Consider the following 8,655-nt stretch of genomic DNA (forward strand, 5'->3'; position numbering starts at 1 on the left):
AAAAAAAAAAAAAAAAAAAAAAAAAAAAAAAAAAAACCCAAAAAACAAACAAAACTGATGGAGTCTCCTCCCAAAGATCCAACTACCTCCACCTCCCAAGTGCTGGGCTTAAAAGGTGTGCGCCATCACCGCCCTGCTGGGTTTTGCCTTTCTCATGATTTTTTTTTTGTTTTTACTTTGTGTATGTGTGCTTGCTTGTCCGTACATGTGCCACATGCATGCAGGAACAAAAGGGTGATGGATCTCCAGGAGCTAAAGTTACAGGAAAAGTGAGCCACCTGATGCAGGTGCTGGGACCAGGACCCAGGACATCTGTAAGAGCAGCCAGTACTCAGGTGCTGAACCATTCTCTAGCCACTTAAGTCCTTAAGTCCTTTTGTCCACCAAATGAGAACTTCACTTTGGCTATCCAATATAGACAAAACACGCCTATACAAGTGACTCGTCAGGTTGTATTCTTATTTGTACCTATGTGTAGCAACAATGGTTAAAAAAGGAGGCCTGGGATTCAGAGATGGCTCAGCTGTTATGAGCTCTGACATGGTTCACAACTGGCTCTAGCTCTAGGGAACTGAAGGCGTCCTTCTGGTCATCTGCCAGCACTCCCTCATGCATGTGGTGTATATGAAAGCACGCTAATTTTTTTTTTTTTTTTTTTTTTTTGGTAAAGGAGGCCATGGTTGGGAGGGAATGTAAAAGGGAGAAGAGCAGGGCAGTAGTGGTGCACGCCTTTGAGCCTTTGATCCCTTGTGTCTTCTGGGATTAAAGGTATTCGCCACCAAGACAGACGTGAGTAACATTTTAAGTTTTACATATATATATATATATATATATATATATATATATATATATGTGCAACTTAGGGTGGTGTTTGAAAGAGATCCACGATCCACATTCCCTCTTCAGGGCTGCTGTACTGGACAGTATGCACAAGCATATTGTCAGCCATGTGTTGATTTTCACAGGTCCTCTTCATTCACAGTGAGGACACTGCTGATAAAGACACCAGCAATAACAAGGCAAAGGCAAAGCACGTCATATACCCATGCACACCTGAGTGCAGATGCCTATGAAGACCAGAGATGTATCCCCATGAAACTGGAGTTATAGGTTGTTGTGAATTGTCTGACAGGTGCTGGGAGCCAAACTCTGATCTGAACCACTGAGCCATCTCTCCAGCCCCCTCAGCTGCTACTCCTAGTGCTAGATGAGTACTTATGACAAAAACGGGGAGGGGCCTGAGAATGACTCCAGAGTTAAAGAGTTTGGCTGCTTCCACAGAGGGCAGATGCAATGTCCAGCAGCACCCGTGTATCGGCTCACAACCATCTGTAACTCCGGTTTCCAGGGATCTGAGACCCTTTTATGGCATCCACAAGCACTGCATGTGGCGCACACACACACCACACACACACACCCAAAGTACCCTTCAACATAAAATTAAATCTGTATGAATGCTTAGGACATCTAGCTCTGAATCCCTTTAGTAATCATGCCAGTGTTAAAGTCTACAAAAAGACGGTGTAAAGACATGCTGCATTCTGTGAATAAGAGCAAAGCGGAGATACCTGAGCAGTTAGGAGGGTGTCTTAGTTTGCTATTGCTGTGATGAAATATCATGACCAAAACCAAGTTGGCGGGAAAAGGGTATACTCGGCTTACACTTCCACAGCACTGTTCATAACTGAAGTCAGGACAGAAAGTCAAGCAGGGCAGGAACCTGGAGGCAGGAGCTGATGCAGAGGCCGTGGAGGGATGCTGCTTGCTTGCTCAGTCTGCTTTCTTACAGAACCCAAGATCACCAGCCCAGGGTGACAACACCCACAATAGGCTGGATCTTCACTAATGAAGAAAATGTCCCACAGCCTGTTCTTATGGAGGCATTTTCTCAGTAGAAGTCTCCCTCTCTCTGACTGACTCTTGCTTGTGTCAAATTGATACATAATTTGCCAGCACAATTGACTCTTTTTATCAACTTGACACACAACCACATCATTCTATAACTTAATTTCCTTTCTTGTTCATCCCTAAGTTCATAGATTAATAAATATCAAACTATAAAACATTACAAACTTAAAAGGCCCACAGTCTTTAAAATTCAAGCACTTTAAAATTCGGTCTCTTTAAAACACAAAAATCTCTTTAAAAGTTCAAAGTCTCTCAACTATGGGCTCCTATAAAATCAAAACAACTTATTTCAAGAGTGAGTGACTAATGCAAAGTCCAGGGGTGGCAACTAAGAAACTGGACTGGGCCTGCCTGTCTACAGCCTGACCTTATTGAGGTAGAGCAGTGGTTCTCAACCTTCCTAATACTGCGACCCTAGTGCCTCATGTTGTGACAATCTCCCAGCCATAAAAATGTTTTCATTGCTACTTACATCACTGTAATTTTGCTGTTATGAATCTTAATGTTTCCTGATGGTCTTAGGTGACCCCTAGGAAAGGGTTTTTTTACCCCAAAGTAGTCTCAAACCACACATTAAGAACCACTGCTCTAGCTTGTGTCAAATTGACATAAAACTAGCCAGCACAAAGAGTGCACTGCTCTGGCATTGGCAGGGAGAGTCCAATTCCCAGCATCTGTGTCCAGCAGCTCCCAGCCATCCATCGCTCAACTCCTGGGAAACGGAATATTAAACATGTTTTCAAGTAAAGCCAAGTCCTTGTCATAGCTAAGATTTTTGTATTTAATTAGAATATAATAAAACTCAGAATATTTTCCTTTCTTCTCCCCCCTTTTCTTTTTTCAAGACAGGGTTTTTCTCTGTGTAGCCTGTTTAAGGGTACTTTGTGTGTGTGTGTGTGTGTGTGTGTGTGTGCGTGTGCGCGCGCGCGCCACATGCAGTGCTTGTGGATGCCATAAAAGGGTCTCAGATCCCTGGAAACTGGAGTTACAGATGGTTGTGAGCCGATACACGGGTGCTGGACATTGCATCTGCCCTCTGTGGAAGCAGCCAAACTCTTTAACTCTGGAGTCATTCTCGGTAAGGTTTTTTTTTTTTTTTTTTTTTTTTTTTTATGAGGCCCTTTCTCAGAACAAAGCAAAAACTCTTACTGCTCTGCAGGGCCTCTCAGGAGATGACTACATCTCTTGTTCACAGCAGTAAGACCCTAAGACACTGCTCAAGGATACCACAAGAAGTGCCAGAGTCAACTAACCTGGGATCATGGGGGCTCACAGAGCCTGGGCCACCAACCAGGGAGTAGGTAGGAGCTGGACTTAGAACATCTGTAGCAAACGTGCAGCTTGGTCTTCATGTGTGTCCCCTAACAAGTGAAGGGGTGGGCGGTGGAGAGTGGAGCTATCTCCGTCTCTGTTCCCTGTCATTTGATCCCCTTCCTGAATGACCCAGTGGAAGAGGATGTACCTAGTCTTAGCGGGATGAGATGCCCAGGGAGGGGTGATACCTAAGGGGAAGGGCAACGGAGGGATTTCTAAGGGTGGAACTGGGAGGAAGAAAGGAAGGGGGCCATGACTGGGATGGAAAATCTTTTTTTTTTTAAGAGTATTTGCTGCTCTTCCAGAGGACCTGAAAAAAACAAAACAAAACAAACAAAACCAAAAAAACAACCAACCTTTGAGATAGACTCAAAAACAACATAGGACTAGGCCTTCTACAAACATGTATATAGTCCATAATCTGAAAACCCTCTCTACAGCAAAGCTGGAGCTGACTGGATCCACCAGGGCAGTTCACCAAAAACATTCACAACCAAAAACTAAAACCATAACAAACCCCCCCCCCCCCAAACAGTCCTGAGCAAGTGACATAGCTCAGTGTTATGGATAAAAGAGCTTGTTGCCAAGCCTGGTGACCTGAGTCCAATCCCTGGGGCCTACATTGTCAAAGGACACAACCAATGTCTTCAAGTTGTTCTCTAACCTCTGTGCAAACATCACACACACACACACACACACACACACACACACACACACACACACACAGGAACAACTACCCTACTACTTCTATGAAGCCACCATTACCCTGATACTAAAGAAAGATGGCAACACTGTAGGCCAGGGAGCTGGAGAGCTGTCTTAGCAGTTAAGAGAGACGGCTCAACAGTAAGAGTACTGATTGCTCTTCTGAAGGTTCTGAGTTCAAATCCCAGCAACCACATGGTGGCTCACGCCCTCTTCTGGTGCATCTACCAGTGTAAAGACACCTAAAGTGTATTTGGTTTAAATAAGCAAATGTATGTAGCCATTTCATTTTTGAATGGTTTTAAAAGTATAAGTTTTACATGTCTTGGTTATAGATTATTGGCTTATAAGTCATTTGGTATGATTAAAAATTTGTAACATTGGTAACAGAAAGTTGGCTTAAAATTGGTAATTCTGGGTTGGAGTAATTCAGAACTACAACGTGCGGCATGAGTCAACCCAAGGAGACAGGTCTCTAAAGATACGTTTAAATTGGGTAACATTCTATGCAATTCTTATCCTAGAAACCAGACTTATAAAAGACAGGATTTAGGGCAGTGTCTCTTTGAGGTATTGGAGGCTGCACCATCTTGCTTTTGTGTGCAGGAACGGACAGCCAAACTTTGTAGCATGGAAGTGATTCACTTGGTGTTTTTTGGAGAGACTGGATTGCTAGAGGTTGAGTTTTGCTTTCCTAAATTCTGATGTGCTCTGGGTCGCCGTCTCAGAATGACCCAGGCTCACTAACTGCAGTTCAAAAGTAGGAAGACACTTAAAAAACTTTGTAACATGAAAATAATGTTTTTGGTGTTGATTTTTAAAGATAATGGATTGTTTACACTGTTAAAATTGGGTTTTGCTTCTCAAAATTGTGGTTGTGCTCTGGTGTTACAAGAGAAAGTTAAAAATTATGGTTAAACTGCCAGTGTTCCATTGGTTGCAGTTTGCAGTTTGAGCACAGGCTCAGGATTCTGACTTGCACATATGTGTAATTGAGAAAAAATCTGGCAGGTGGAGATGATTATAACCTTATTATATAAGGCTAATAAAACTATGGTACTTGTAGAGGCATTGCAATCTGGTCTGCCTACTTTATATAGAATTATTATGAATTTGGAGGATTGTTCTTTATTTCTTTACACCCTAATGGTTGTAAAGGGTTTGCTTTTAGTCAGTTTGTAATTTTAAAGCACCCAATGAAGCAACATCATTGGAAAGTTTTGCTTCAAGGAATGCCTACATTATGTAAATCTTTTTGTCACTACTTCAATACAAGAAGTTAGGACTTCGGAATCTTTCAGTGTATATATTATTCACATATAGATGGTATTTTATTAGCTAATTCCTCTGATGGAATTTTACTACAAGGCTTTGCTCTTATATAATAAGCTTTAAAATTTTGTATTAGTTATTGCTCCAGAGAAAATTCAGAGATAATATCCTTTTCAATAATTGGTACATCAGTTGTACCCTAAACAAATTGTAGCACAGAAAATTCAAATAAGAAAAGATAATTTACTTACTCTAAATGATTTTCAAAAGTTATTAGGAGATATTAATTGGCTGAGACCTCATCTTAAGCTTACTACAGGAGAACTCAAACCTCTTGTCTGATAGCCTCAATGGGAGTGCTAATCCTAATTCCCCTCAACAGTTAACAGATGGGGGCTAAGAGCTCTGCAGAAAGCAGAGGACGCTATTAGTCAGTGACAGGTACATTATATAGACTCGTCAATTGTTGGCTGTTTGTGTGCAGTGTTGCTACAACTCATACACCCACAGCCGTCCTTTGGCAAAAGCGACCGTTAACGTGGATTCATCTTTGTCGTCAAAGAAAGTTTTAACACCTTGTTATGAAGCTGTTGCTGTGTTAATACAGAATTATAGGATAGAGTCACGGAAATATTTCGGGAAAGAACCTGATGAAATATTTATCCCTTACTCCAAACAGCAATTGAATTGGTTATTGCAAAATACTGATATTTGGCCTGTTGCATGTGCAATTTTTTTAGGCAAAATTGATAACCATTATCTAAAAGACATCGTTAAATTTGCCTCTATGCATGCTTTTGTATTCCCTGTAAACTTACGCATGCAGCCCATAGACAACACACTTACTGTATTTACAGATGGTTCATCTAATAGGAAGGCAGCATATGTAATTGGATCACATGTTCATTCTCTTGAGTTTCCCCCTGCTTCAGCACAAATAATTGAACTATGTGCTGTAGCTGCTGTTTTTGAAATGTGGAAAAATCAAGTTAAGACAGCTACTTTTGTTAATCATTTAGCAAAAAATGTTACTAATGTCCTGAGTATTCAGGAGGATTTAGACGGGCATTTGGAACAACAGATTGACTCTTTTTATAATACTATTCAAATTATTAGATAGGAGGTTCAGTGCTTAAGATTAGGAAGCCATCTTGATTGTCATGGTAAATACCAATGGATTTGTGTTACTTCTAAAATTTACAATGATAGTCACTATAATTGGGAAAAGGTTCAAAGATACTTGCAGGGTGTTTGGCATATAATCCCAACACCTCTCTGGATATTTTAACTTTGAATAGTGAGATTATGAATTTAAAGAATGCTGCTCTGCTGAGCTTTGATGCTGCAGACACTGCTGATAGGATTATTCATGGCCTGAAGTCAGTATTTCCATCCTGGTCAAACTTAAAGAATGGCATATATGGCTTGATCATGCTAGCCCTCTTGTCCTAGGAATACTCTGATTCCTGCCCATCATGTTAAAGCTTGCTTTTAACAGCATCAACATGTTAGCGGCCCAAGTACATGGCTTGAAACTAAGAATGAACCCCCAAACAGAGTTATTGATTTAACAGGCTGGCAAGCCAAGGACGGATAAGATTCTGCACAAGGGCCTTACCACCCTAAGACAGAAGCATGTGCCAACAGGCCATGTTTGCTCATAACAAACACAAAAAAGGCCATGTTTGTTCATATAATACAAACAAGCTGCACATGTCTTGAGGATGGGTAAGTGTGGGAAGCGGGTGTGACCAAGCCCCGTGATCCCTGTTTACCAAGAGCCAGAGCCTGCGCACTTGGATGATCCTGTGCTGTCTGCCTGATGAGTCACTAGCCTATCACCGCGCACCCTGGCTGAACTCTGATTGGATCCAGGAGGGGGGGGGGGATTAGGTGAGAGGACTGATGAAAAACAAAAACAGGATGTGCCCCAGGGGGAGGAAGGAGAATGCTGTTTTTGAAAAGACTGTTGGAGAAAGCTGTTTGAGAAACCTTCCTTGGCGTTTGTGTCGTCTTTTCCCCCTGTCTCTGCTGGTCAGAGTTCGGGGTTTGCGGCATCTGGTGGCCCGTACGGGGGGAAGAAAAGAAGAAAAGGTCACGAAAGAAGCAGAAAAGAAAGAAAAAGCAGAAACTAGGCAGAAGGAACAGAAAGCCAAAGAAAAGCAAAGACAAGTTGAATTAGAAGCTGTTTGGTTGGCTAAGAAGAAAGAAGAGGAAGAAGTTAGAAAAAGGAAAGGCAGAAACTTCGGAACTCGTGCAAGAGCTGGAAGGAGAGAGAGCTACGGGGGAGTTCCATGGTAAGAGTTAATCTCCCCGGGTAAGTAAGAGTTAATCCAGCGCTAGGAAGCCGCTCCTTGGTGGAGGGACGAATCTAGGTTCCCAGTAGAGGGATGAAGTTAAGCTCCCAGTATAGGGACAAGTTAAGCTCCCGGGGTTATGGGACCGAGTTAGGCTCCTGATAGGGATGGAGTTAGGAAAGTCTAGCCTCTAAAAGGGACAGAAAACCTTAGATACAAAGCCATGGGATCCGCAGCTTCAAAAGTGAAAGTAAAAACTGCATTAGTGTGGCTTCTCAAATGAAGCAGAGTTAAATTAAAAAATGAAACTCTAGACAAATTCTTGGAAACAGTAATTAAAGAGGCACCTGGTTTCTAGAAGAGGGCTATGTGTACCCCCGATATTGGGAACGACTAGGTCGAGACTTGCAGGCAGTGGATTCGACTACCCTATTACCATCAGGCACACTAGCCATTTGGAATTTAGTCAAATTTTGCCTAACAGACAAGAGTGGAAAGTTTGCTGCTGAGATAGAAAAAGGGGTAGAAGCATTAGAGGAAGTAAAGGAGGTTATGTCTCAACATAGTGATCAGAGAAAAGAAAGGAGGCTAAAAGACAAGAGAGTACTGATGAGAGGTCAGAGGAATCCTCAGATAGTGGAGCTGAAGTAGCTAGCATAATATCTAAGTTGAGCTTTAAGCGAGGAAGACCGCCTGAGTCCTTGGCGCCTCCCTTACCCTCACCTCCTCCTTATACAGGGGACGCGGGGAGTGAGGGGAGACGCAGTCGACATGCCTCTGTGTGGCGAAATCTGCCTCACAAAGTTGGAGCCTTCCTAGTATTTCAAGACCAGCAAGGGCAGCGATATCATGAGCCATTAGAGTGGAAAACAATTCAAAAACTTAAATAATCAGTAACTACTTAGGCTCTCAAGCTCCTTTCACTGTAACTCAAGTGGAAGGATTGCAGAGATTCTCTACGACTCCTTTTGATTGGCAGAATTTATGTAAGGCAGTCTTATATGGAGGGGCCTATTTAAGTTGGAAGGCTGTATACCTTGAATACGCTCTTTTTTGGTTTTTAGAGACAGGGTTTCTCTGTGTAGCCCTGGGTGTCCTGGAACTCACTCTGTAGACCAGGCTGGCCTTGAACTCAGAAATCCGCCTGCCTCTGCCTCCC

This window comes from Mus pahari, chromosome 1, assembly GCF_900095145.1.
Source record: "Mus pahari chromosome 1, PAHARI_EIJ_v1.1, whole genome shotgun sequence".
NCBI lineage: Eukaryota > Metazoa > Chordata > Mammalia > Rodentia > Muridae > Mus > Mus pahari.